The sequence below is a fragment of the Leptonychotes weddellii genome, chromosome 1, assembly GCF_054177405.1.
Source record: "Leptonychotes weddellii isolate Sample4059 chromosome 1, ASM5417740v2, whole genome shotgun sequence".
In the NCBI taxonomy this organism is placed as follows: domain Eukaryota; kingdom Metazoa; phylum Chordata; class Mammalia; order Carnivora; family Phocidae; genus Leptonychotes; species Leptonychotes weddellii.
This window is the reverse complement of record NC_138369.1, coordinates 148,180,761-148,205,832: the sequence shown is the minus strand read 5'-3', so window position 1 is coordinate 148,205,832 and position 25,072 is coordinate 148,180,761. Positions and strand designations below refer to the sequence as shown.

Genomic DNA, 25,072 nt, shown 5'->3' with positions numbered 1-25,072 from the left:
AGAAGCAGACTCCCTGCTGAGCAGGGAGCCCGATGCGGGACTCGATCCCAGGACTCCAGGATCATGACCTGAGCCGAAGGCAGTCACTTAACCAACTGAGCCACCCAGGTGCCCAAGAACAACATTTTAGATGTAGACCTGGCAAACTGATCGAAATACCTTGAGTATCATAAAATATTTGTTGACTGAAGAAATAATTGACTACACTATTTCAAGTATTCTTTCCAACGTATGCAGTAGTGGTCGACAGCAAAAGCTGCAGAGGCTGTCAGACATGGGACAGAGTACTGGCTATAGCACTTACCATATATGTGACTTTGAAAAAATAAACTTTTAAGCATAATTATCATAATAGCTATTTCATAGGTTTATAATGAATAAAATAATGCATATGAAGAAAGTAATGGAAATAGTTTATTTTCAGTAAATCTAAGATGAAAACAACTCAATTTGATAATGTATATTAATAGAAAATCACTGTTCCCTCCACTCTAGACTCATTCTTCTCCTAAAGAGGATGTAGATAAAATTATGTTTTGACTAGGTTAAAATATACTGATTGACTTACACTGTCATTCAGTGGAACTTCCACTATTCTGAAAAGCGAAGTTGGCATCCACACGTGGGTAAATTTAGCAGGCTTTCTCTTTTTCATGAGTCTGGAGAACAAAGTCAGCTTTAGAGGCATCTCTGCTTTGAGATCTGTCCTTCCATAAGATCACAGGTGTGGGACAGTGGGGTGGGGGCTTGGGGGCAGTGGGGCAGGGAGGGGAGCATTTTATATCTTTCTTTAGCTATGCTGTTCATGAGCTGGCTTCCTAAAGGTTGGTATACTCTTCTTGGACTGGTCTTTTGTGCCACCAGAATTGCGGTAGTTTAGTTGAATATTATTGTGGACTGAGGGAAGAATTTCTGAAAGAGCCTGCTCTGCAATTTATCTATAATATTGTGTGTTCCATAAATATTTACTTTTTTTTTAAGATTTTATTTATTTATTTGAGAGAGAGAGAATGAGAGACAGAGAGCATGAGAAGGAGGAAGGTCAGAGGGAGAAGCAGACTCCTTGCCGAGCAGGGAGCCTGATGCCGGACTCGATCCCGGGACTCCAGGATCATGACCTGAGCCGAAGGCAGTCGCTTAACCAACTGGGCCACCCAGGCGCCCACCATAAATATTTATTGAGTATATTCTCTCTGTAAGTCAATATGCTAAGAATTCTGAAGCAAGCCAAAAGGAATTTGATATGCATTGCCCTTATGAAATTTTCAGTATAAAATGAAAGAAAGTCACATAAATAATACAGTAAGATGAGGGTAAATAGTATTTTAAAATTTGAGAATGATGATGACATTAACATAAAAATAGATGCCATAGCTCCTTGAAATAGAAGGTGAAGAATTCAGTTATAGACACAAGTTTGAGATAAAGGTAACATAAATAGGTGGAGATATTTAATAATCAGTTCACGATGAAATTGTGTGAAAGATCAGTGTTAGAGCAGAGCAAGCTATGGAGTTTATAATCCTGCAGTAAACAAATCCATGAAAGTTAAATGTAAAGCAAGACTTTTTCTTGGAAAGGAGAGTAATATTTTTCAAACAAGCTCCCACATCATTCTGTGGCAATTCATTCCCTGAGAAACTATTGAGCGTCTTCTATGTGTCAGGTAATATGGGATATTGTAGTGAACAAAATCATCTACAATCCTGGCCACAAAGAGCTAACAGTCTAATACATGACACAAAAATAAGCAAATGAAAAAAATATATGCATATTATATGGAGGTAAGAGCTTTGAAGAAAATAAAGCAATGTAATAAGGCAGGGAGCACTTGGAATTAGGAAGGAGGATTTCTAATTTGTATAGAAAATTGCTGAGAAAATTACAAACCTTAAGTGTGGAATTTGTGGACATCTAGAGAAAAAACATTTCCCGAAGAGGGAGTACGGCATGTAAATTCCCTGAGGTGGAGACATGTTTGGAATATTCCTGTTTGAAAAATTACCAAGGAGGCCAATGTAACTGAAATGCAGAACTCAAGGTGGAGAGGAGCGAATGCCTACAGAAATTAATTTGGGAATGAGAAGGTTATATTAAGTAGAAATATACTGTAAAAATGTTGACTCTTTCTCCAAATGATGAGTGAGATGTCATTTTGAGAAGGGTGAGTAGCATAATCCAATTATAGTCCTGCTGTGTGTACAATGGAATAAAAGGAGACAAAAGACAATGCAAGGAGATGAGATAAAAGTTGGTGGTTCCCTTTTTTTGCTGAATTTAGTCTTGTAAGTTTCCCTTTCCTCAATAAAACATATTCCTTAACCCATGCCATGTGACGTGGAATCTGTTTTACTCTCTGCACAATGAAAGGATATGGTAGATTTTTTGAAAAATGCTGTAATGTTCTCTTCCCTGAATCCATATTTCTTTGAAATGTAATTTTTCAGGTTCCTATAGAGATGCAGAAATTTTTTTCAACCCTTTGATTCTGGGCTTGCTTTGACCAGTAGAATGTGGGAAAAGTGACATTGTGCCGCTTTTGATGATACATTCCAAGAAGCTTGGTATACTTTGGCTTCTTATTCAAGTACCCTGTGCAGATGAGGCCATTCTGGATATTCCAGATTTACCAGCTTACTGGAGAAGCATGAATGAGCCCAGTCAAGATTAGCAAAAATTCCCAGATGACTGCAGGCTTATGATAAAAACAAATGTTCTTTTAGGTCACTGTGTTATGGTCTGTTTTGTTATGCAGCAGTACATAAATCTTATAGAGAGCATATAGAAAATGCCTTTGAGCTTTCCATAAAGGGATAAAGAGAAATGGAGCAGTAGTTGAAGAAAGATATGGAACCAAGATGATATTTTTTAAAAATCTTGGAATAAATTAAAATTTACTTTGTATACTATTGTAAAGTGAAAGGGAAAATAATTTGGAATATAGAACCATTAGAATATAAATTCCATAATGACAGGAATTTTTGAGGTTTCTTCTGTTCACAATTTCTATCTCCAGTGTCTAAAATAGTGTCTGGCATGTAGGAAATGCTAAATAATATTTTGTTGAATATTTTGTTGAATATATCTGTTGAACAGATGACAACTTGAGTAAAGAGAAGGTTAGCTGATGCATTAGTTGTTGGGATGAGCGGATGATTGAGGTATGGGTATGGCAAACAGAGAAAACCAGTACTATATCAAAGCATCAGAAGTTATAGCAGTATTTCCAAATCTTTTCCCACTGTTGAAAAAGCATAATTGATCTCATTTAAGTATGTACTCACTTCTACGAATAGTATTTTCCATGTTTTTGAAATTTTCAGCAGTACTTATCTCTTAGATAAAAGGAGACTCCATATTTCAATGAATACAGGATAAGGGAACATAGAGATACATCTCTGTATGAATGACCCAATACTATTTTAAATTCTGTATATCAAATATCAAACTCCTAAGGTTATCCACAAAATCTTGTCCTTCTCAGACATATACTCATTAGTTTCATTTCCATCTTTTATTTATTTAACAAATATGTATTTGTTGGGCGCCTGGGTGGCTCAGTTGGTTAAAGCGACTGCCTTCAGCTCAGGTCATGATCCTGGAGTCCCGGGATCGAGTCCCGCATCGGGCTCCCTGCTCGACAGGGAGTCTCCTTCTCCCTGCTTCTCTCCCACTCCCCGTTTGTGTTCCCTCTCTCGCTGTGTCTTTCTCTGTCAAATAAATAAATAAAATCTTTAAAAAAAACAAAAACAAACAAAAAAAAAACCAAATATGTATTTGTTAAGTGAGTTGTATGTGCCAAATTCTAGGTTAAGTGCTGGGAATACAGCAGAGAACCTAAGAAACAAGGCCCTTTCCTTCATGAAGCTTGCTTTCTTACCGTAGAAGAGAAATAAAAGCAGAAAAAGAAAACCAGAAATACTTTATTAGCTACAATTGTGAGAAATAATATAAATAGTAATGAGTATTTAATGAGTATTTAATAATAAGCATTATTATTCTTCAGTTGCATCAACTAGAAATTTAAGAAAATCTTCTATTCCTCTTCTCTCAACTCCTATACTCATTGATAAAATCAATTTATATTCTAAACATTCTTAAATGCTCATTTTCACTGCTTTGTATCAGGGACCAGGCCTTAATACCTTGAAACCTTTCTTGAACTATTTCAAAAGCTTTCCAATAATCTTTCTTTACCTACATTTCTCTTATTTGTATCAAGTCTGTTCTGTGCTAAAATTCACAAAATATAAAGTTTCTCTATATGGTCCTTCAACATCTAGCCCCAAACTAATTTTCCAAACTCTTTTTAAATGCATTTTTTTAACCTCTAGCTTAACTTGATTCATAAATTCATATTCCAATACAGTTCCTCATTTTCAAACTTAAATTGACTTAGATTACTCATTATTCAATAAATACATAATTTGCATGATCTATGCCTTTGTTAAGGGTGGTTCCTCTTCCTCAAAACTGCTAATCTTTTAACTACTGAAATTGTCTGCATTCTTAAATAGACTAATATAATTCCACCATTTCCATGTTATTCATATTGACCTTATTATTTATAATTGCTAAGTGTTTTCTCTGAGCTTATTTTTAATTCTTTATTATAAAATGTGCCATGCTTTACTTTGCATTGTGTTTTAATATTTGCAAATGCATTTCAGCCACTATATTGTGTTATTCCTTGGCAAAAATTACACTTTAATCATATTTGAAAATACCTATTCTGGTCCACTGTACTCACTAGATGTTCAATACCTAGTTCCAAATTTACTGATTTTCAAATGCCACATCAATTATAGTTTATTAGCTAGCACTCAGATTGTCCTAACCCAAAAGTTTATGTACTCATAAATAATAACAGATTATTTAAAAATATTAGCTAATTTCAGTTGCTATTAATAAGGGCAAGGGAACTAAGTGATAGAGTCTACAGATGACAACTTTGAGTAAAGAGAAGGTTAGCTGATGCATTAGTTGTTGGGATGAGCGGATGATTGAGGTATGGGTATGGCAAACAGAGAAAACCAGTACTATATCAAAGCATCAGAAGTTATAGCAGTATTTCCAAATCTTTTCCCACTGTTGAAAAAGCATAATTGATCTCATTTAAGTATGTACTCACTTCTACGAATAGTATTTTCCATGTTTTTGAAATTTTCAGCAGTACTTATCTCTTAGATAAAAGGAGACTCCATATTTCTTGTTAAAAGGGGGGAAAATGAGAAATCTAAGCCATTTTCTTTGGAAGATGAGAGGAAACAAAAACTGTAATGCAAAAGACAGATACTTTAAACAGGCAATGCTACTCTGCTGTAGTTGTGGTTGTAATTTACAATCTCTGACATCATTTCACTTAATATGCAAAGATTATCATTTCATCTGATTAATATTACTCTTCCATCAAAGGTTATTTCTACATCTGTGGTAGGACAGCTGAATGTGGCCAGAAAAAAACACTGTACTGTTTTGACTTTCTATTCCATTTTAAATTCAAGACAGTTCATCCTTAGTACTGCTATGCAATCCTGCCACATTTCTCCCAAGTCTTTTGACTCATCTCCTCCCCTTCTAAAATTTGATGGTTTCCAGGCTAGGTCCTGGTATCTGTTCTCTTCTCTACTTACACATGACATTTTATTATGTCATTCCATCTTGCGCCTTTAAATATCTTTTGTATTTGCTGATATGCATATTTTCATATCCAGTTCAAACCTGTTCCTGACCTACTGACTTCTATACAACTACCTGTTCAATATCTTGATCTGTACGTCTGTTAAGCATCTCACATCCAACGTACCCAAACATGGCCCCCCAACCCTATTTCTTCTATAATCATCTCTACACTGTGAAACAAACTCATTCCAGTTGATCAGATAAAAAATACTTCCTTTTTTTCCCCTATATTTTCCTTGAGCACCTTTTACTCAAATGTCCACATGTCTCAGTACTTCATTTCCCCTAGTTTTTTTCTCAAAATTTCCTTCTCTGAGAGGCTTTTCCTGGACACTCTATATAAAATAGCAATACTATACTGCCCTCCATCTTGCACCATCTGAGCACACTGTCTCTTTAACCTTGACTTTCTTCATGATACTTAGACCTATATTTAAAAAATAATAATTTGTTGTATTTAACAACAATGCAAGGTAGAGATTTGATTTTCTTTACTACTGTTTCCCTGAGACCTAAATAATTCCTGGCACATAGTAGTGCTCAATACATATTTGTTGATGAGAGAATTTATTTTAGAGATTATTTTTGGATGCCTTCACAATGATAAAGACATAAAGAAAGAAAAAATAAAACAGAATGATAAAGGCATAAGCTATCATTTTGACTCTTACCATGATGGGATCTGACTTATTTTTAGTTATAAGTCATTTGAGGATGAGGACAATATCCTAGTCATATCCTTCTTTCTGATCTCAAGCATGGTTATCTACATTATGTTTTTATTTTGGGGGTTACTTTTTATCCACTTTTTAAAAAAAAGTCAGCTTTACTGAAGTATAATTGACAAACTTGAAAGATATTTAAAGTGTACTTTGTGTTGATTTGATATACATATACATTGTGGAAGGATTCACCCCAACTAGTTAATTAACACATCCATCACCTCACTCTTTGTTGTTGTTGAGAACGTCTAAGTTCTACTTTTTTTTTTTTTAATTTTTTAATTTATTTATTTGAGACAGAGAGCATGAGAGGGAGGGGGGTCAGAGGGAGAAGCAGACTCCCTGCCGAGCAGGGAGCCCGATGCGGGACTCGATCCCGGGACTCCAGGATCATGACCTGAGCCGAAGGCAGTCGCTTAACCAACTGAGCCACCCAGGCGCCTCTACTTTTTTTTTTTAAAAGATTTTATTTATTTGACAGAGAGAGACACAGTGAGAGAGAGAACACAAGCAGGGTGAGTGGGAGAAGAAGAAGCAGGCTTCCTGCTGAGGAGGGAGCCCGACACGGGGCTTGATCCCAGAACCCTGGGATCATGACCTGAGCCTAAGGCAGACGCTTAACGACTGAGCCACCCAGGCACCCCTAAGTTCTACTCTTTTAGCAAATGTCAGTTATACAATTCAGGGTTATCAGCTATAGTCACCATATTTTACATTAGATTCTCAGAACTTGTTGATCTTATAGGCGAAAGTTTTTTCACTTTTACCAACCTCTATTTCCCATCCCCAGCCCCCTGCCCCTACAGCTACTATTTTTTATTATTTTGATGAGTTTGGGCTTTTTTTTTTTTTTTTTTTGTAGATCCCACATATACCTGATACTATGTAGTCTTTGTCTTTCTCTCCCCACCTTATTTCACTTAACATTATGCCTTCAAGGTCCATCTGCATTTCTGCAAATGTCAAGATTTCCTAGTTTTTCATGGCTGAATAATACTCCATTGTAAATGTATATTATATATTCCTTATCCACTCATCCATTGATGGACACTTAGGTTGTTTCCTTATCTTGGCTATTGTGAATAATGCTGCAGTGAACATGAAAGTGCAGATAACTCTGATATCCTATTTTAATTTCCTTCATATTTATACCCAGAAGTGGGATTGCTGGGTCATATGGTAGTTCTTTTTTTTTTCTTTTTTACAGTTGGTGTTATTTTTTTAATATTATTTTATTATGTTATGTTAATCACCATACATTACATCATTAGTTTTTGATGTAGTGTTCCATGATTCATTGTTTGCGTATAACACCCAGTGCTCCATTCAATACGTGCCCTCTTTACTACCCATCACCAGGCTAACGCTCTCCCCACCCCCCTCCCCTCTAGAATCCTTAGTTTGTTTTTCAGAGTCCATAGTCTCTTATGGTTCGTCTCCCCCTCCAATTCCCCCCCTTCATTTTTCCCTTCTTAGTATCTTTTTTTTTTTTAAACATATAATGTATTATTTGTTTCAGAGGTACAGGTCTGTGATTCAAGTCTTACACAATTCACAGCGCTCACCATAGCACATACTCTCCCCAATGTCTGTCACCCAGCCACCCCATCTCTCCCACTCCCCATCATATGGTAGTTCTATTTGTAATTTTTTGAGGAACCTCCATACTGTTTACAATCTGTTATAATTCAGGTGAAATTGGTATGAAGTAGCCTTAAATAAATTATTAACATATTTTACATACTTAATTTTATAATAGCTTGCTGCCCCTTTGTCTAATACATCTACAAAATCTCCTATTTCAATTGTAATGGTGGTTCAAAATATTTTATTTCTCTGATTTTTGTCAAGTGATGCTAAGTGTCTTAACAATCTTCCACCTAATTTTTAGGTTGTGGAATAAACCAATGTTAAGGCCACATGGTTTAGTGTCCATCTCCTCATGTTTTATGCATTCTTTTGTCTTCTGAAATTTACTTACAGATTTTCAAAACCATAAAGCAGGACACTAACTTTATTTACCCTTTTTAGATTTGAGGGTAGGAAGTGGAATTATGTTAGTAGCAGGGGCACATATATAAAAGTGATATTTTTTTTAGTTATGTTCATCTTCTCAGAAAAAAAAAGAAATTTACATAATGCCCTGAGAAAAATTATAATTTTCTGCTGTAAAATATATAACATTCAAGAATTAATTTTCTTTTTTTCATTCTTAAGAAATATTTCTGGGATGTCTAAATGACTGTTTGCAAAGGTTATTGTTCTCACTGGTGATTCCAGTTCAGACAGAATAAGATCCAAGAAAGATGTTAGAGGCCGAGATAATTAAATAAAGGGGAGAACATTAGTGCTGCTAACATCAGTTTTGATAATCCCAGCCACCTTGATTTACTGATAATATAGAGACCCTGAATTTGAGGGAAGAGCCACTACCCTTGCAGGCAACACTGGTTAATCTAAGTTACATGGAGTTTTTTCACTACAAGTAACAATGCAGGCATTTTGCAAGTATACCAATTATACAAATATATCTAATAGTGACCTATGTTAGAGTTAGAAATGTTATAATTGTTGTCAAGTCCTATAGTAGCAAAAAACTAAATCATTTGAACATTCACTGTTAAAATGAAGTGCTTCAGTAAAAATGCACTAGTTGGGAGAACTTCAGGTGAACACAGTTGGATATGAAAAAAGTGCAATCATATAATTTTAATTGATTAGAGTTCTAAAAGTCAGAGTTTGCAAAATGAGTCTTTTCTGCTTTTTAAGTCATTTTGTTTACATAGATAAATATATCATTTCTGTGACATTTATCAGCAAGTGATAACTGTATGCATTTTGGTTATTCAATCTAACTTAAGCTTTTGGATATATAGAGTGAAGTGCAAAATTAATTTATGAGTATTCAGAAAATTCAGAATTGAAGCACATATGAACTTAACCAAAATTATAGAGAAGAAATTGTCTAATTTGTAAGTGAAGTAGTGTTCGGTCTTGGTGAGACTGAAGGGCATGCAATTGCAATTCAGGATAGGTTGTTTGCCACTAAAAATAATTGCAAGTATATAATGAGGATAAACTTCCTTGATGAAATAAGCAGATGATATATAGTGTCTAACAAGACAATAAAGCATATAATTGGATGATGTATTGTGTTTCTCGTAGATTAGGTGAACGTGCACAAAAGAGTTACTATCATACCACATCAGAATTGGATTTCAATTACAAATTCTTAAATGGATTAATACAGGATTAAAAATAAGAGAAGCATTAGTCCAAAACACTTCTAAAAAGGAATAGAGAAAAATACTGTGATTATTGGCAAGTCATTCCACAATGTGAAGAATTTAACAATGGAATCCAAATTGTTCTTGTATATTGCAGCAATAAAGTATGGGTTGAGAAGCTATTAAGCACTTGGAAATGATAAAGGAACTCCATTTTAGAGCAACTGACTAGGAAGGAAATTGGAAAGGTTACTATATATAATCTTTTGCCTTGTGTGTGTGTGTATAGGAAAGTATGTTGGACAGAGTTAAGTACATAAATAAAAGTATTTTTTCATGCTTAAAAATATTGTATCCATTACAAAATACTAGATTATTAAGAGATTTAGCTACAAAGTTGGCAACCATACAGGTATCTAGATACTTGACTTTATTTTACTTTTCGGCACATTTTAAAGAATAAGATCATTGACAACATTCTCCTAAGCTACTCATGAGGAAGTCTTAAAGATCTGATTTGATTATTCTAATAAAGCCACAAAGGAGTGATTTCATTAAATCTTTACTATATTCAAATCATTTCTACCAAGTTCTTGAAGATCAATTTTTAAAAGTGTACCAACTAAAAGAATGTGAGCTTAAATTAAAATCCAAAAAGTTGTCATTAATTACGTTCAAATGCTCAGTTAATCAAAGATCTGTTAACTGTGAGGTTGTAGAGATTCCTTCTCTAGATGTCATTAGGAAAACTAGAAATGATTATATATTCTGTATAGTAGAACATCAAACATTTGTCCTTACATTTCTAAAATTTAGTTCTGGTTAAGGCATACAGAGATAATTTTGTGTAAATATCAAATAATAAAATATTGTGCTTGCTTCGGCAGCACATATACAAATAATAAAATATCTTTCATTAAAGTTTTATTACATTTTTTCAAGATACCATTTAGAACATTCAATGTACATTAAAATATGTTTGCACAGAGTACTCCAGAGAGCACAGGACTACACCTCTTGTTTTAGGAGCATCACTGACACTGAGATTAGCAGTCTCACAGTGAGGACTGAGAAAAGTAGGCTGATGGGCAGAGGTGAATGATAGGCTTCACTGAAAGTGACAAGAAAGAAAGGGAAAAAATCGGGGATGTCACAGATGAGCACAGAAAATTGTTTTGTGAGGTCATAGGAAATAGCATTTTTATAATTTTCTGCATTAGAATTATTTGTGGTGGGATGGAAGAAGGTTGTTAAATAAAGATTCTAAGTCTCATTCCCAGAAATTTTGAGTGAGACTTCAAACTTGCCCTGTAATAACATACTATCAAGATACATATAATAGGAGATTAAATAATTGACCCTATTTGCTCCTACTAGATTCATACCATTTTTATGGGCTTTTCATGGGTTTGGCTCATAGACATTGGGCTTAGCCATTTGACCTGTCTTGGTCAATGGCATATGGTGCTTCTAGGCCTTAAGAAGTCTCGTGTGTTTCTGGTTGCCCTCTTGCACTGCCATCAATATGAGAAGATTAACTCATGAAAGCTAAATTTTATATAAAGTTGTTTTACTGAAAGTGGCAAAGATTACTAGACCTCTTTTAACAGTTCTTTTGAGGACCTGACATTCATCCCCAATGTGGAGAGAAAAGCCTGATCTTTAATCTGCCCAGTATTTTCTGGAATAAGTTGATTCTTATAACCATCCCTTGGGTAACTGCTGCCCCATCAGTTGGGACCCCAAAATAAACACATGTGCAGCAGTGCTGGCCTAGCTAATGCACAGGCCTGGAGCAATAAAAACTCCTCAGCTGCTGCAACCTGAAGCTCAATCACCCAGCCAAGCCTGTTCTAGATCAAGAGAACTCTTCCAGAAGACCCATGGGCTCATGAGAATAAATGGTTATTATTTTAAGATGCTAAGTTTTGGGGTGGTTGATCATACATTTTTGTTGTGGCAATAGTTAATTGATATTTTTGTGATAGCATATGTTTTCATGACATTTCTAATATAACAATGCAAGTAACAATAAAAAACAAATCTCAAAGGCTTGTATGAGAAAAAAAAAACCACTTTTTTCTAACCTCACTCAGGCATATTTGGATTAGCTGGGTAGCTTTGCTTCAGATTCCAAGTTGGTTTCAGGTCACTTCCACCTGTCTCTCAATCTGGGAACAGGGCATGATCTTTTCCTGGCAGAGAGCAAAAGGGCAAGAGGGATGCCAAACATGAAAGCATTCTAGTACATCTCTTATGTTTGCTCACTTTCTGTATGTCAAGAAATTCATGTGGCCATTCCCAACGTTGGGGAGAGTGGAAAGAAGTACAGGAAGTGCTGTAAGACAGAAGGCGATAGGGAGGGAAGTAAATATTTGTGAAATAATCATCTGTCACACCAGAAGTCACTTGTATTAATCTTTGTGTTGAGGTTTCAGGGTAAAGGCTGATAAAGAAAGGATATCAGAATCCATGATCTTCAACTTATTTTTCTCATTTCCACAGTGGGTGGTCTAAAAAATATGTAGAGTTGATATTCCTAAAGGAGGCCTTATTTTCAGAAAGGTGCACCCTTAGCAAGAATCAAGTTCTGAGTGTTTTAGCCTACTCAGGAATGTTTCTCCTTTCAGAATTTCAAGGAAATCCTTCCAGACTCAGGGCAATATTCCTTTCTGTAGCATTATAGACCTGATGTTAATTATCACCATTCATTTTTCTTGTATTTCTCATCTCTGTACCACTTATTCTTAAATACTGAAATATTACAACCCCATCAGGATCCCAAACTTTGATTTTAGCATGAATACATTATTTTGTAGGTATAAATGTGCATGCCTGTCTGTTGAATCACAATTTCCCTGAAGGCAGAGAAAATATACTGCTCATCTTTCACCCCCAATATCTGGCTCACTCACTGACCTTCTGTAGTTGAACATTGATTGGGATCCACCTGTGTGAGAGAAGTACCCACTCCTGTCACAAAAATACTCACCTCTTATGGTTCAAAGAAACTACATTAACACACTGTTTTGATAATAATTAGAGTAAAATCAATTCCAAACACCACACATAGTCTCTGGATATGATGTAAAATTATTTTTAATATCATTAGATTATTTGATTGTATGATCACTTTTTTTATAATTGCTAAACTAATTAATTTGAATGTTTGTGTTATCGAACCTAACAATAGGATTCCCTGTTCCACATTACATTCTCCACATTCATCTTTTTATGATGGAATTTATGTATCATACCTCTGTCTTGGGACTTAATGAATATTTAGTCCTTTTTTTGTCTTATACATGACCTCATCTGATTTCTCCCTTAGTTTTTTCTTCACCTCTCAAATTGCAACTATTAAAATTTCCTTTTTTATTCTAATTCCTGGTTGTATTTTATTTCCAATGTCATATTCTATTGCTGATTGCTGTCACAGAATTCCCTTTGCAAATACTTGATCAAATACTTGATCTCCCCTTTATGCTAAATATTCTGAAGACTCAGAGAGCTCTTTTATATTATGTTTCTTAGTATCACTTAAAAATAATATAACAGTCTTAGAGGAAGATGGCAGGGGAGTAGGAGGACCCTAGAGTCATCTCTTCCCATGGACACAACTAGATAACTACTAAATCATCCTAAATACCTCAGAAATTAACCTGAGGACTGACAGAACAAACTTCACAACTAAAAGGAGAGAAGAGGTCACTTCAAAGAAGTTAGGAAGTGCAGAGACAGAGTTTAGGGGAGAAGGAGATTGCAGGTACTGAGGAGGGTAGGGAGCCACGGTCACAGAGAAGGGCAAGAGTTCGGGTAACCAAACAGAATGTTCTGCAGAGCCTCAGTTCTTATGGATTTGGTGTCAGGTCTCCTTTCACAAGCAGACCAGAACATACCTAATTAAAACTTGCCACATTCAGGCCAAGGACCAAACACTTCCCACAGCAGGCAAGGAGAGCCTCTGCAGGTACTGACCTGAAGGATAGAGCAGCCAAAACACAACAGCTGAGCAAACACAGTACACACTGGAGACACTCCCAGAAATGCCAGGCCCTGGGCACTACATGACCTCTTCTTCTAGGGCCATTACTTTCAGGAGCAGGAGACATCACTGGCTTTTCTGACACAAAGAAGAAGGCAGAGACTTAGACAGTGTTAAGACAGAAGAATTTATCCCAAGTGAAAACAAGATAAGGCCATGGCCAAAGATCTAAGCAAAATAGATGCAAGTAACATGCTTGATGGAAAATTTAAAGCAACAATCATAAAGATACTCACTGGGCTTGAGAAAAGAATAGAAGGCATCAGTGGGACCCACAGAGATTAAAGATAAAAAAAGAATCAGAGATGAAAAATGCAATAAAGGAGATTGGAAACAGGTTTGATGTAAAGGACAACAGGCTGGAAGAAACAAAGGAACAAATTACTGACCTAGAAGACAAAATAATGGAAAATAATGAAACTGAACAAAAGAAAGAAGACTTATGCAACATGAAAATGGACTTAGTTTGACTTCATCGAACATAATAAAATTCATATTATAGGAGTCCCAGAAGAAAAAGAGAAAAAAGGGGGCAGAAAATTTATTTCATGAAATAATAGCAGAGAACTTCCCTAATCTGAGAAAGGAAACATACATCCAGATCCAGGAGGCACAGAGAACTCCCATCAAAATCAATAAAAGCAGGATAACACCAAGACATATTGTAATTAAATTTGCAAAATATAGTGATAAAGAAAAAGTCTTAAACGCAGCAAGACTAAAAAAGTCATTAGCTAACAAGGGAAAACCCATAAGGCTAGCTGGAGATTTCTTAACAGAAACTAGACAAGCCAGAAAAGATTGGCATGATATATTCAAAGTGCTGAATGAGGAAAAATCTGTAGGCAAGAAAACTATGCAGAAGGCTATGATCATTCAGAATAGAAGGAGAGATAGAATTTCCCAGATGAACAAAAACTAAAGGAGTTCACGACCACTAAAGCAGGCTTGCAAGAAATATTAAAGGAGACTCTTTGAGTAGAAAGGAGAGACAAAAGTCTCTCCTTCAAAAGAAAGGATCAGAGAAAATCTCCAGAAATAATGACAAAACAATAAAATGGCAATAAATACATATCTATCAATAATTATTTCTGAATGTAAAAGAACTAACCACTCTAATCAAAAGACATGAAGTGTGAGAATGGGTAAAAAAAAAAAAAAAAAAAACAAGACTCACCTCTATGCTGCCTATAAGAGACCCATTTTGGACCTAAAGACGCCTGCACATTGAAAGTGAGGAGGTGGAGAAATATTTATCACACAAATGGATGTCAAAAGAAAGCCTGAGTAGCAATACTTATATCAGACAGACTAGACTTTAAAACAAAGACTGTAACAAGAGACAAGGGCACTATATAATCATAAAGGAGACAATCCAACAAGAATATCTAACAATTATAAATATTTATGCACCCAACATGGAAGCACCCAAATATACAAAACAATCAATAAAAAACATGAAGGAACTAATTGATAATAACACAATAATAGTAGAGGACTTTAACACCCCACTTACATCAATGGACAGAACACCTAAATAGAAAATAAACAAGGAAACAATGGCTTTGAATGACACACTGGAACAAATGGATTTAACAGATATATTCAGAACATTCCATTCTAAAACAACAGAATACACATTCTTTTCAAGTACACATGGAATGTTCTCCAGAATAGATCACATATTAGGTCACAAAGCAGGCCTCAATAAATATAAAAAGATTGAAATCATACCATGTACCTTTTCTGACCACAAAGCTATGGAACTAGAAGTCAACCACAAGAAAAAAAATTTGGAAAGACCACAAATACATGGAGGTTAAATAACATACTACTAAACAACGAATGAGTTAACCAGGAAATAAAGAAGAAATTTAAAAAAAATACATGGAAATAAATGAAAAATGAAAACACAATGGTCCAAAATCTTTGGGATGCAGCAAAAGCAGTTCTAAGCGGGAAGTATATAGCAATACAGGCCTACCTCAAGAAGCAAGAAAAATCTCAAACAACCTAATTTTACACCTAAAGGAACTAGGAAAAAAAACAATGAATGAAGCCTAAAGCCAGCAGAAGAAAGGAAATAAATAATAAAGATTAGAGCAGAAATAACTGATATAGAAACAAAACAAAACAAAAATAGAATAGATCAAGGAAACCAGGAGCTGTTTCTTTGAAATAATTAATAAAATTGATACGCCTCTATCCAGGCTTATGAAAAGAAAAGAGAAAGGACCCAAATAAATAAAATCACAAATGAGAGAAGAGAAACAACAACCAACACAACAGAAATACAAACAATTATAAGAGAATATTATGAAAAATTATATGCCAACAAACTGGGTAATCTTGAAGAAATGGATAAATTTCTAGAAACATATAAATACCAAAAGTGAAACAGGAGGAAATAGGAAATTTGAATAGACCAATAACCAGCAAAGAAATCAAATCAATAATCAAAAATCTCCCAACAAACAAAACTCCAGAACCAGATGGCTTCCCAGCAGAATTCTACCAAACATTTAAAGAAAAGTTAATACCTGTTAAATTATTCCAAAAAATAGAAAAGGAAGGAATACTTCCACATTCATTCTATGAGGGAAGAATTACCCTGATACCAAAACCAGATAAAGACTCCACTAAACAAAAGCACTAGAGGCAAATATTCCTGATGAACATGGATGCAAAAGTTCTCAATAAAATACTAGCAAATTGAATTCATCAATACATTAAAAAAAATTATTCACCATGATCCAGCGGGATTTATTGCTGGGTTGCAAGGGTGGTTCAATATTTGCAAGTCAATCAACATAATACACCACATTAAAGAAAGGATAAGAACCATATGACCCTCTCAATAGATGCTGAAAAAGCATCTGACAAGTACAGCATCCATTCTTGATAAAAAACCTCAACAAAGTAGGGATAGAGGAACATACCTCAACATCATAAAGGCCATATATGAAAGACTCACAGCTAATATCATCCTCAGTGATGTAAAACTGAGAGAGATGTCCACTCTCGCCACTGTTACTTAACATAGTACTGGAAGTTCTAGCCACAGCAATCACACAACAAAAAGAAATAAAAGGCATTCAGATTGGTGAGGAAGAAATCAAAGTTTCACTTACTTGCATATGATATGATACTATATGTAGAAAACCTGGAAGACTCCACCAAAAAATTGCTAGAAGGTGATAAATGAATTCACTAAAGTTGCAGGATGCAAAATCAATGTACAGAAATCTGTTGCATTTCTATACACCAATAACAAAGTGACAGAAAGAGAAATTAAAGAATCAATCCCATTTACAATTGCACCAAAATCCATAAGATATCTAGGAATAAACCTAACCAAAGAGATGAAAGACCTGTACTCTGAAAACTATAAAACATCAATGAAAGAAACTGAAGATGACACAAAGAAATGGAAACACACTCCATATTCATGGATTGGAAGAAAAAATATTGCTAAAATGTATCAACTACCCAAAGCAATCTACACATTTAATGCAATCTCTATCAAAATGCCAGCAGCATTTTCCACAGAGCTAGAACAAACAATCCTAAATTTTATATGGAACTACAAAAGACCACAAAAGCCAAATCAACCATGAAAAAGAAAAACTGAGCTGGAAGGCATCACAATTCTGGATTTTAAGTTATATTACAAAGCTGTTGTTGTCATCAAGACCACCAAGACAGTATGGTACTGGCACAAAAATAAATACATAGGTCAGTAGAATAGAATTTAAAATCCAGAAATGAACCCATAACTATCTGGTCAATTAATCTTTGACAAAGCAGGAAAGAATATCCATTGGGGAAAAGGACAGACTCTTCAACAAATAGTGTTGGGAAAACTGGACAGCAACATGCAAAAGAATGAAACTGGATCACTTTCTTAGACCATTTACAAGTATAAATTCAAAATGGATGAAAGACCTAAATATGAGACCAGAAACCATAAAAATCCTGTAGGAGAGCACAGGCAGCAACCTCTTTGACCTTAGCCATAGCAGTTTCTTTCTAGATATGTTTCCTGAGGCAAGGGAAACAAAAGCAAAAATAAACCATTGGGATTTTGTCAAAATAAAAGGCTTCTGCACACCAAAAGAAACAATCAGCAAAACTAGAAGGCAACCTAGTGAATGGGAGAAGATATTTGAAATTGACATATCCAATAAAGGGTTAGTGTCCAAAATATGTAAGGAACTGATACAACTCAACACCCCAAAAATGAATAATCCAATTAAAAAAATGGGCAGAAGACATGAAAAGACTTTTTCCCCAAAGAAGACATCCAGATGGCCAAGAGACACATGAAAAGTTGTGTCAAAATCTCAACATCACTGATAATTAGGAAAAAACAAATCAAAACTACAATGAGATATCACCTCACACCTGTTAGGATGGCTAAAATCAACAACTCAAAAAACAGTAAGTGTTGGTGAGGATGTGGAAAAAGGGGAACATTCTTGTACTGCTGGTGGTAATGCAAACTGGGCCAGCCACTCTGGAAAACAGTACGGATATTCCTCAGAAAGGTAAAACTGGAACTACCCTATGATACAGCAACTGAACTACTAGGTATTTACCTAAAGGATACAAAAATACTGATTCAAAGGGGCACATGCACCCTGATGTTTGTAGCAGCATTATGTACAATAGCCAAATTATGGAATGAGTACAAATGTCCATCAACTTATGAATTGATAAAGATGTGGTGTATACACACAATGGAATATTACTCAGCCATAAAAAAGAATGAAATTTTGCCATTTACAATGACGTGGTTAGAACTAGAGAGTATTATTCTAAACAAAATAAGCCTGTCAGAGAAAGACAAATACCATATGACTTCACTCCTATGTGGAATTTAAGAAACAAAACCAACAAGCAAAGGGGAAAAAAAGATAGAGGGAGGCAAACCAAGAAAGAGACTCTTAACCACAGAGAACAAACTGATGGTTACCAGAGGGGAAGTGGGGGGGGGAATGGGTAAAATAGGTGATGAGGATTTAGGAGTGCATTTGCTATAATGAGTGCCCAATGTCATATGAAGGGTTGAATCATTATATTGTACACCTGAAATTAATATTACACTGTATATTAACTAACTAGAATTAAAATAAAAACTTAAAAAAATAAAACATTCCCATTCTTTACTTCTTGGCATCCATCTATGGTTATAATTGAATCTTTCATTCTGACTTCCTGGCTTAGTTCAGAAGTTCCTAATTCTTCTCAATCATGATTTCACTGAATATTAAATATATAATATTTGTCCTTCTCCCTACTTCTTATGTCAGTTTACCTTTGGATTATTGTAATCATTTGCATTTTGGTGCCACCAAGATCTGATATCAGTTGTAATAACACATTTTCAACCTTAACCATTCCCCCTATTTTCTCTTGCTCCTTCTTTTTTTTCAGTTTTAGTTTTATATATGTCCTTAGGAGAACTGCTTTTAGAAATCTTTAAAAAATTAAAACAGGATTTATCTTCTAAAATTTTCTATTACTTCTTCCATGAAATATAGAGTTTATTTTCTTCATTTCCCCATTAGGCTGCCAATTACCTAAATTACTGCTTAATTTCCCTTCAAAGTCTGGTTACCACTTCTACCATTCTTCTGAACATAGACTCTTGCTGGTATAAAATAATCTCCTAAATATAAAATACAATGAATTTTAAGTCTCCCTCATCTTCTCATCTTTCAGGAAAATTTGGCACTGCTACTGATGTCCTGGTTCTCTCATATCCCTGGACATTTTCTCTCTGAGGTTTTCCCTTCATTCACCCTTTGCAAAATGTGAAACTTTCTCATAGGTTAGTCCCTTGCCCTCTCAAGTATTCTCTTTCCTCCTTCAGAAAACTCCTGCACTCCTAACAATGCATATCTGCTTGACTAATAATTTCAAATTTGATGTATTTTTCTCTTTGTCCCTAGTTGCACATCCCAAACATCCTATCAACTATTTCTTCAAAGGTATCACCCTGTGCCACTCCAGACTCTTTCCATGTTCACCACTAATTTATACCACTTAATTTTCTCATTTCCATTAAGAGCCCTCCTATTTCTCTACTCATTAAGGCTTCAAGTCTTGGTTACAATAGCTAATGTTTATTGAGCTCCTGCTGTGTTGGATATACTAGGTATTCTTCTTATGCAAAATCTATCATATTTTACTCTATTGAAGACCTGTAGACTTTTCCTTATTCTGACATCTCTCAAAATTTTCTATAGGAATATATTCAGTTAAAATATATATTCTGCTCTAAACATTTGTAAAAATGTTGTACTCTGTTCTCTAATATATTTGCTCATCCTCCAGACTTCTAAAGTGTTGGAGTGTTTCAGAGTTTAGTTCTTGAATTTCTTCTCTAATGTATCTACACCTGTCCCCTCAGTAATCTCCTAGATAATGAACATTCAAATATTTATAATGCTAACATCAGCCACTTGCCTGAAATCTAGCCACTTACCTCACATTTCTACTCAACATCTTTTACTTCAATAACTAATAACTAACTCAAACTTAACATGTTCAAAACCAGACTCCTGGGGAATACATCCCTCAACTGTACCCAAATCCTGTTTTTCTAGGGGCCTTCTTCATCTCAATCAGTTTCACTCTTTCAGTTGTGCAGACCATAAAAAAAAAAAAAAAAAAAAGACTCCTTTTACATCCCCAAACTAATCCTGTTAACTGTATTTCAAAATATATCTAGGGGTGCCTCAGTCGGTTAAGCCTCTGCCTTCAGCTGAGGTTGTGATCTCAGGGTCCTGAGATCAAGCCCCATGTCACACTCCCTGCTCAGCAGGGAGTCTGCTTCTCCCTCTGTCCCCCCTCCCCCCTTGCTTGTGTGCTCTCTCTTTCTAATAAATAAATAAAATCTTAAACAAGAAAACCCAAAATATATCTAGAGCTCTCCATTTCTTACCACTTTCTCTGCTACCATCCGTTCAATAATTTATCGCTTATTTGGATTATTCCAAGAGCTTCCTAACCAGGTTCTCTTTCACTCTTCCTCACCTACAACCTATTTTCCACTTGTGGAGTTATTCTTAGAAAAATATATTATAAGCCCTAAGGACTGAGTGTGGAAGGAACTGAAACAGCAGCATTCCTGTTCTTGGGTAATTGAATGCAATGGCCAGGTAGGAGCCGGATCCCATGATCTCCTGGATTAGGTTTGAAAGTATATTGTAAGCCCTAAGGGGTGACTGTGGAAGCAGCTGAAATATCAGCAGCATTCCTGTTCTTGGGCTGTTGAACTCAATGGCCCGGTAAGAGCAGGATCCCACCATCCCCAGGGGCAGAGCATAATTAGGAGCCATGAAAGAATGGAACCCTCAGTCTCCCCTTTCTGCATCTGGCGATAGCTAGCTCAAATACCCTGCTCTTCCCTTATCCCATGACTGACTCCCTGTGTGTCTATGCATAGGGGAAAATGAAAGCCTGCTTCAAGGTATTCGCCATCCCTTTGTACTCCTTTCCCACGCTTGGAGGCATCTGTCCTTGCTTTTCTGATAAAGAACAAAATAAAACCTATGTGCAGGATTCAGCTGCTACTGCTCTTCCTTGCAGAGGCAGCCCTGCACGGCCACTCAGATTGGTGTGTGAGAACTTTATTTCAGTGCACGACGACACCTCTCATAAGTCAGAATGGCCCTACTAAAACTTCCTCCTCTGCTGAAATCACTGCAATGAAGGTCCTTTTAACGTCCTACGGGGTCCTGCCTATTACTGACTTCTAGCCCTCCCTCATAGACCACATTTCCTATCATCATCTCTCTTGGTCCTTTTGTCAGGATCAGGGTTTAGATCAGTTCCAAAACCATAGGATGGGGGTGTTTGGCCCCCTCCCTTCCAGGCAGGAACATTTAGCGTCATCTAGAGGTATGATATATTTACAGGGGCTGCTACTGGCACCTGGTAGGGAGAGACCAAGGATGCTGCTAAACACCCTGCAATGCACAAGACAATTCCCTACAAGTTATCTGGCCCCAAATGTCAATGGTACAGAGTTGAGAAACCCTCTGCTATTGTTACAATGATGCCCTACAGATTCCCAACATTAAAAATATATTAAGAGTATGTTAAGAGTGCCAACACTCTGGCATTTTCACTAAATACTGGCTCTCTCTGGAACTTTTTTTCCCTGATGCCTCTCTCAAAAACATTCTTTTTCTGATAGAGGTATGCTTTTTTTGTTTGTTTTATGCAGATCTCTGTCCAACACCACCTCAGAAAAACCCTTCTGTAACTATCTTGTCTACTCTCCAAGTAGCTGCTATGACGAAACCTACTTTCTTTCCTTTATTATCTGCAACACATATTTATAAAATCAGATATTAATTCACTGAACAATATTTGTTTGTTTTTTGGATTTTGTCTGTTTCTGCCCACTAGAATGAGCTCCATTAGAGCAGGGTTTTTTGTCAGTACTCATCCCTTATCCCTAGAAACCAAAACAGTGTCTGAAACATATAATAATAATATAATGAATGAACAGAACATGAATGAATGAACTACTTATCCAGAGCCAACTCATCCTATCCTATTAATTTCCTTCTATTTATGGTAATTTACCTCCCCAAGTTTGAAGGATTTTCTTTCTCTAATAGTGTTTACTACTTTCACCTGTTCTTTGGAATTAGAAAGTAATAACATTTCTGTTTTCATATAAAATTCTAAAACTTTGCATTTGTAACTTTAACTACTTAGCAGGAAATGCCCACTACAAACCACTTATCCAATGCAGTTTAATAGTCCACTGCTTCATAAGGTCTATTAGTAAAATTTCTCTGAATTATCAAATTTAGTTTCTGCATTAGGTGTTATTTTCCTCATTGACTAACCATAATTTTTTGGCAACATGTACTTTTAAAATAGGACTATAACAGGGGAGCCTGGGTGGCTCAGTCATTAAGCGTCTGCCTTCAGTTCAGGTCATGATCCCAGGATCCTGTGATCAAGCCCCACATTGGGCTCCCCACTCAGCAGGAAGTCTGCTTCTCCCTCTCCCACTCCCCTGCTTGTGTTCCTTCTTTCGCTCTCTATCAAATAAATAAATAAAATATTTAAAAAAAAATAAAATAGGACTATAACAATCTTTTCTAAAAAATATCACAAGCTATGACAATCTTGTCTATAAATATTAAATTCAAATAATCAAAAATATCCTCTTGATATTAAGGAAAAATTGTTCAGACTCATATCTTAAAAAAATAAAGTATATGGGCCATGAAAAAAGCTTACTCTCCTTCAGACATACTTTGTTTTTATCTATAAGATTTAGGAATCCAGAGTTCCATATTACTTAATTAATTAATGGATGTTACAGTTAATACAATGGATAGAAATTAAATAGGCAGATTAATCATGAACTTGAAATGAAGAATAACTTTCTCATCCTGGAAATTATGAGCCCTAAAGAAAAGTTTTGAGTCCTAAGTATCCTTGATGTGGACAAAATTTATTCTGAGAGGAGCTGTATAATAATGGCAAAGACCTTTTTTCTTTCATATGTGTGTGTATACATATATGTATATATTTATACAAATATTCTTTAAGTTTGCTGCTTATATTTTCATTTTTTATTTTCTACAGTATATTTTGAAAAGCTGAACATTCCAATTTTGATAAAGTCCAATTTATCCATTTATTCTTTTATAATTTGTGTTTCAGTGTTTTATTAAGATGTCTTTGCCTAACTCTTGGCCATAAGGATTTCTCTTATATTTTCTTATCATTTTAAGTTTTATATTTCAATCTATGATATATTTGAGGTTAATGTTTTTGTTTTTTCATTTTTTAATTATTTATTTAAGTAATCTCTACACCTAACATGGGGCTCAAAATCACAACCCTGAGATCTATAGTTACAAGCTCTCTGGAGTCACCTAAGCCTGGAGTTCTCTTTTGGAGAAGGGTTTAATAACAAATTCATTTATATATTAGACAGAGATATTTTCACTTCAATCTTGTTAGGTTCAATTTTAGTAATTTGAGTTATTCGTCCATTGTATCTAAAGTGGGCATAAAACTGTTCAGATAGGCATAAAGCTGTTCAGAAAGGTAATTATAGATTTACCAGTTTTATCAGTCTTTCAAAACATCAGCTTTTGGTTGCCTTGGATTTTCTCTAATGTTTATATTCCAGTCCATTGATTTCTGCTTCTATATCTGTATTCTTTCTTTTATTCTACTTCTTTGGGATTTTCTTTTTATCATTTAAAATTTTGTAAGATAAACAACTTCACTAATTTGGTATTTTTTCTTTAATAATATAAGCAAATAAACTTAATAAATTTCCTTTTAAACATTGTATTAGAAGAATTTAATAAACTTTTATATGTTTTTATATCCATTCCATTCAAAATATCTTCTAAATTCTTCTATAAAATCTTCTTTGACTCTTGGGTAATTAGTGTGTGTTTAATTTTCAAATAGTTGATTTTTCACAAATATCTTTCATTTACTAATTTCTAGCAATTTACATTATATTTATGGAACATGATTTATATAAGCTAAATCATTTTAAATTTGTTAAGGAATGTATTATGGCCAGGCATATAGGCTATCTTTGTGACTGTTTCATATGCCTTAAGAAGAATGTATCCTCTGTTGTTGGGTCAAATTAATTATAAATATATAAATATAAATGCAGTCCTCTGGTTTGATGGTTGTTCAAGTATTCTACAGTCTTACTGAATTTTGTGTCCTATCAATAATTGAGAGGAGCAAGATGGTGGAGGAGTAGGAGACCTTGATTTCCTCTGGTCCCAGGAATTCAGCTGGATAGGGATCAAACCATTCTGAACACCTACGAACTCAACAGGAGATCAAAGAAAAGAAGAGCAACAACTCTCTGAACAGAAAAGCGACCACTTTCTGGAAGGTAGGATGTGCAGAGAAATGAATCCAAGGCGATATTTGGGAGGATAGACAGCGGGGGAGGGGGCCTCTGTCGGCCACTTCTGGTAAGTGATAGAGCTGTGGAGCACAAAATCAGAACTTTTAGAAGTCTGCCGCGCTGAGGGACATCGATCCAGTGGCTAAGCAGGGGGTGGAACCCTCTCTGGGCCAGTGTGGTCTCAGGACCCTTGGGGTCACAGAAACACCGGGGGTGTCTGAGTGTGGCAGAGCTCTCAGGTATCGGAGCAGGGAAGCTGGCTGCAGAGATGGAGCCGAGTTGTGGGCTTTCAGCTCAGGGTAGCCATAAACCGTGATCCACGGCACAGTTGGGCCATTGTTCTTCCAGCAGGGACCCACCAAGTGGCAGATCCGGGGAGACTCCCCATCCTCCCCCAGGAGGAGTGGCATGGGAGTCCACCACAGGGATCTGCTGGGTTTGGAGATTCCACATGGTGTCGGGTGCCAGA

The 25,072-nt window shown here is 35.6% G+C and overlaps 1 long non-coding RNA gene across 1 annotated transcript in view; it reads left to right on the top strand.

The window, feature by feature from the left end:
- The window catches only part of LOC145716095 (uncharacterized), a 388,856-nt gene extending 364,415 nt beyond the window's left edge, over positions 1–24,441 (top strand). The window contains exon 6 of the long non-coding RNA XR_014138456.1: positions 24,427–24,441. This is a non-coding gene — a long non-coding RNA (uncharacterized LOC145716095). The remainder of the gene's footprint in view (positions 1–24,426) is intronic.
- Positions 24,442–25,072: the final 631 nt, after the last annotated feature.